Genomic DNA, 6,450 nt, shown 5'->3' on the forward strand with positions numbered 1-6,450 from the left:
TTATAATCATCAACAGTATTAGTTATTATTATCATCATTATTATTACCTCCGTCAAGGTTATGTTTTCACCCATGTCCTTTGTTTGTTTGTTGGCTGGTTGGTTTGTGAGCAAGATTATACACAAACTACTGGACGGATTTCCACGAAACTTGATAGAAGAATGGGCCTTGGCCCAGAATACACTCCATTAAATTTTGGTGCGGATCCGGATAAAAGTGCGAATCCAGGATTTTTTTTTTTTTTTTTCACTTTCTTTAACATTGCGAGATAGGGCGTTGGCAGAGGTATGTGATCTATTGAGTGCCATTCTAATTATTATTGTTATTATTATCATTATTATTGTTATTATTACTATTATTATCGGAAGCAATCTTAATCTACCCATTCCCTTCGACAAGAGCTGCCAAACATTTGCAGCCTACCTAGTGCAGTTAAATATCTCTCTTTTTATATTATCATGCTATTCTATATTCCCTCCACTCTAACTTGACCTAAGATTATCATCATTCCTTCACGAATGTTGAGTTTTAAGAACAGACTATCACCAGAATACGATGCCTGTCACGAAGAAGTGCTTTGGAACCAATGTAAAACCGCAGTATTGTCTGTTAGTGATCTACGTGAAATAAGCTGCAAAAGGACGAAAATCTGGACCATGTTACCAAGCCAGAGATATAAACTGCATGCTTGGGGGAATGCATGTAGGGGAAATAATCAGGATGTCTCGTCAGTGGAGCAGTATAATCACGATGCAAGATGGACAGCAGGGACAAGGAATACAATGGAAGGTGTAATTTTTTGTTCAAGGTTGGGAAGGAGTGCGTACCGGTCAAAGGACGAGGTGAAGGGTAGAAGGTATGCAATTTTCTCGCTTTAACCCATCTCAGCTCCGTGCGCCATTTTCTTTCTCCCTCTTGGATGTTAGAATTTACTGTAATAACTCAAAACTAACCTTACATACGAGACTTAACTAATCTAACCTCTCCTTAGCTAACTCACTCATAACAGATTATATCCGTACCTAACCCTGACATACCGAACCTAATATTACAAATGCTAACCTCAGCAAACCTAGCCTAAGAGTAGCAGATTATCCCCTACCTAATCATGACAGACTAACGTAACCTCCTAACCTAACCTAATCCTAACAGACCAACCCATCCTTTCCTAACAGACTAACTCAACCTAGCAAATTCTGAATTCTCCCCTTACCTGCCGTGTTAAAGTAAAATGTGTTATGGTCTATCCTTGTCCTGTTTGGGAGAGATGTTGTTTAAGAGACAAAACATTATTTGCTAGATTTCGGTGACGTATATTCTCTCTCTCTCTCGCTCTCTCTGCAATGACCTCTGTTGCAACGCTGCCATGAGAGAGAGAGAGAGAGAGAGAGAGAGAGAGAGAGAGAGAGAGAGAGAGAGAGAGCATAAGAAGCCAACATAGTCAACCAGGAACAGAGGAAGCACTGTTGTGATGTGGCCAGTGGATAATGAATATTCAGAAGTGTCACATGAGGTAGCTCTTAACATGAAATAATTCTTGAGTGAGTTTTCCCAGGCCATTCGAAAGTATTGAGTGAGGAGTGATTATACGGCACGTGTGTGTGGATGTGTGTGTGTGTGTGTGTGTGTGTGTGTGTGTGTGTGTGTGTGTGTGTGTGTGTGTGTGTGTGTGTATTGCAATGTGTGTGCGTTTGTGAATGTACAGGTATGTTTGTCACGATGAAGAAAACAAATTTAGTATAATCTAGACTTTTCAGAGAGAAAAAAGTGTAAAACTGGTACACAAAAGATATATCAGGCCCAGAAAAAAAGGGGGAAAAAAATCCATAAATAATCACTGTCATTCCTGCCAGTCGTGTGATCCTAGTGTTGGCAACTCGACCCTATAATTTGACTTCAGTATCATGCTTCTTCGAGACTGGAAATCTTTTAGTCTTCGAAAAAATAGTAGTTTTAATATTTTTGGAGTAATGTAATTGTTTGTTTTTTTCTTTATGATAGATGTAGAGTTCTTTCTTTTTCTTTCTTCTTCTTCTCTGTTATTCTTTTTTTCTTTCTACTTCTCCAGTATGCAATGTAATAAAAGTTTTCGTCTCTCCCTTTTTGGAATATGCTGGCTTTGCCTCTGCTATATTTGGGGTGTTAATATACTCGTATCGGTATTAATTTAACGAAATTCATCAGCCCCTTTCAGCTCAGGTGATGTCCAGGTGTAGTCAGACAAGGAAGGTGAGATTACTGTTCTTTCACCTTAACATGGCCCAGATTATCGTTCCCTTGAGGCTCATTTCATGTAGCTTAGTGACGGAAAAAGACAATGATGAAGCTTTGTATCCATTCCATAGCCCATCTTCGTGACTAGCATCGTATTGTAATGTTACTCTATTATTACAAATTTTCGTCCTCTTCCAGTTCATTTCACGTAGCTCAGTGGTGGAAAAAGACAATGCTAGGGCTCTATATCCTTTCCATAACACTTTTATCATATTCTAGTGTTATTCAATTATTATGTTATTCAAGATGGCAAAATAACAATTTAACCGAGAGCATAAAAGAGAAAGCTACCATCATACAATCTCATTTCTCTCTCATAATCAGTGCTCATTGACCTTCAGCATAACTCCACTTGATATTGAAGTCAGTAAGTGGGTTAAGAATACTCATGCTCGTAAGAGGGTTGAGATCCTTTAATGATATGACCCTAGCACGTGAAAAAGCAGGCCTTAGTAACAGCCAGTATCCACATCAGAGGCAGTAGCCTTGTAGGCCAAAGATACTCTCCAAATTCTTTCCTTTATCCATTTCCTTCTGCAGTTGGTACATTTAACTCCTTATGTAATTTTTGCAATCTTCAACAGTATGAATGACACATATTATACGAGAGAATATCAACATGTCTTATGCAGAGGTAATTTAGAAAAGATGGGTTGTACCCTTCGTACTCTATAACTTGGCCTAAATTTGCCATCTGTCCATTATCAGTTCTGAGTTGTGGCAAGAGATCAACTCTAGAATATGGCGCTAATCACGAAGAAGTGTTATGTAAAGGTTGTACTGTAGAGCTATAGTACTGTTGTAGTCTGCCTCTGAGCTACGCACAGTCCGCAAAAGGACGAAAATCTGGACCAAGTTAAGGTGTAAAAACTACAGAAATTCTCCCGGGCAGACGTGACTACAGGCACAAACTCTAATCGGCCAAGATTTTGGTTCACCCATCCATGGCGGGGCATAACTAGCGTGGTAACTGTGTGTGTGTGTTTGTGATTGTGTGTGTGTGTGTGTGTGTGTGTGATTGTGTGTGTGTGTGTGTGTGTGTGTGTGTGTGTGTGTGTGTGTGTGTGTGTGTGTGTGTGTGTGTGTGTGTGTGTGTGTGTGTGTGTGTGTGTGTGTGTGTGCTGGGAAGTATTTCAGAAAACTAGTGGTCTCCCTCTGTGACTCGTTGCACTGTTAGCGTGAAGTGGTCAGTAAGTGGTGCAGAACGATGAAGAAGGAAGTGAGGTTGAGAGAGGACATGGCTGGACTGGAGAAGGTCTGATGGAAGGTGATACTGGATTGAAGAGGGTCTGGGACGTAGTGAACTAGAGAGGATCTGGAGAGGGACACACACACACACACACACACACACACACACACACACACACACACACACACACACACACACACACACACACACACCTGGTGGCGAGGTTGATAGAGCACTCGATTCCCATTTCAAGTGACTCGAGTTCAAGCCCCGCTCAGACCGCGCTGCTTGCGTAGCTCAAGGCGCGCTGTTGTGGAAGACCTGCATGGGTTCAAGACTCAGAGGGGTAAAGATTAGGCGGTCTGTGTCCCCTTGTGCCAACGTCTCACTACAGCCTCGGTGAGACATGTTAGTGTGCTGGTGCTCCTCAGGAGCAGCCAGGGTCAGCCTGTTGACCCACTTAGGTTAGGATACTATATTGAGTACTTGTGTATTTTCAGCCACTGGCTGCCATGAATAAATAAATCGAAATTATTATTATTAATATTATTACTATTACACACTCCACAAGCAGATTTGCTTTAGCCACGAGTACGTAAATTCCTGTGTAGACAGTCATGAGAAAAACTAAACTGACATTTTCTGCTAGGAATGTGCCCTGCTTTTCGTATTTCTCATTCCCCTTCAAAACAACGGGGAGTATCATCCGTTTCATACTCTTTTGCTGTGTGCTTCATATTGCTAACACAAAGAGTTCACAACAACACCTTCCATTGCCAGAGCAGCCAAAGAAGTGTCACCTAACTTCTGCTCATGGTTGTACATTATAAGCTATTACGAACTAGAGCCTTTTTAACTCATGTTCGACAACACCAGAGAGTTATGTGTTTGTCCCTTTCTGTCTGTCTGTCTGTCTCTGTCTGTTAATGTCTCTGTCTGTCTGTCTGTCTGTCTTTGTCTCTGTCTCTGTCTGTCTGTCTGTCTCTCTCTCTCTCTACTCCTGTATGTAATACATCATACAATGTCTCTGGAGTGTAACTTATTTTTCTTTTTTATCAAAGGGTATGTGGCTACATCCCCCCAAAGAAAAAAAAAAAAAAACTGGTGTGGTCACACCCACGAATATCCAGTTACTAACTATACGTAACTGTATTGGCTGAAGAAGCTGTGTGGCAAGATCCACCACCTTCTTTTGTTGTATTAGCACTCTGTACCTCTTACAATAATAAATATTTCAATTCAGTTCAGTTTTCTCTCTCTCTCTCTCTCTCTCTCTCTCTCTCTCTCTCTCTCCCTTTTAGTAAGATTATGGAAAATGTTTTGGAAGGAATTGCATCAAATTTGGCACACTGACTGAGAATCATCAATAGAACAAGTGGTTAATTTTTGACCCACGCCATAGGTCAGAGGACAAGGATTAGATCAGCTCAGTTTTGATCCGATTTCGACCAAACGTCGTGGATGGGTTGTGGGACAGCATAGGGTGAAGTGATTCAGTCTTGAGAGAATAGGTCAGAGACAAAGGTCACAGGGAAAGTCAGTGAGGGTATAACAACAAAAACAACAACTACTACTATTACCATCACCATCACCACCACCATCACCACAACCACAACAACCTCTACTACTACTGCTAGTACAAGTACCACCACCACTCCTACCATCACCACCACCACCACCACCATTACTACTCCTACTCCTGCTGGTGCCACTACTACTAATACCACCACCACCACCATCACCATCAACACTACTGCTAAAGCTACTGCAACTGGTACCACTACTACCACCACCACCACCACCACCACCACCACTTCTACTACTGCTACCACTATTACTACTACTACTACCACCACCACTACTACTACTACAACTATTAACCTCTCTAGTACAGTCACGTCTCTTTACAGTCTGTTCTTGTTAAAACCATGGAGAAAATGCTTTTTTTCTTTTATCGCTTAAACGATGTCTCGTACTGAATGGAATAAAGAGGCATGCAACTTTACTCATTTTACCTTAACTTGGCCTAAAATTAACATCTGCCATTTTGGAATGCAGAGCTGTGATATTAAATTAACACTGGAATATGACGCTAGACACGAGGAAGTGGTATGGGAAGTAGGTAGAGTGATAGTATCGTCTTTTTCTACCACTGGGCTACATGAAAAAAAGCTGAAAAGGGACGAAAATCTATGCCAAGATAACGTAAAATAATTATCATCTCTCCACTTCGAAAAGTCTCTCACAGGTGTTTGTTCTAAACTGGCAAAGATTCCTTATCCCTTTCAGCTCAGTAGATGGCCAAGTTTAGTCAGACTGGACGGTTGATTTGATTGGTAACAAAGGAGACTCAGTTCTACCTCATAACCAGGGCACACCGAATTTAGTTAGATTGGAGGGTTGATTTAACTAGTAACCAAGGAGACTAATTTCTACCTCATTACCAGGGAGCCTTGAATTCAGTAAGAATGGAGAGTTGATTTGACTAGTAACCAAGGAGAATCAGTCCTACCCCATAACGAGGGTTCATCGAATTTAATACAGCCATGACCTAGTATTCAGGGTGTTAATGACCCAGTTCTGTCAGATGAAAAGAAACCGACTTTTGTATATACTCTGGGAAAGTGACAACTAAATAAATAAACAAATAAAAAATAAATAAAAGTACGTCATCGAAGTGAGGTGGTTAATTCGAATGGTCTATTTCCGTCAGGTGAAAACAAAATGATACTTGTGTGAAGATGGGAAAAATAAAATAAAGTAAAATAAAATAAAATAAAATAAATAAATAAATAATTGAAGAAAGTACGTCATAGGGGTGAATATGCCTAAAACCCATCCAGTGACATCCACGGGCCCTTACTCTATCCCCACCCTTATCACCTTCCAACTCCCACTCCCACCCACCCCATCATCCACACTACCCCCACTCCATTCCTCACTCTCACCCTATCCCTATCCCTCCCCTACCCCCATCCCATCCCCAC

This window comes from Coenobita brevimanus, chromosome 54, assembly GCF_032717465.1.
Source record: "Coenobita brevimanus isolate Jiangsu-jjx chromosome 54, ASM3271746v2, whole genome shotgun sequence".
Taxonomy (NCBI): Eukaryota; Metazoa; Arthropoda; class Malacostraca; order Decapoda; family Coenobitidae; genus Coenobita; species Coenobita brevimanus.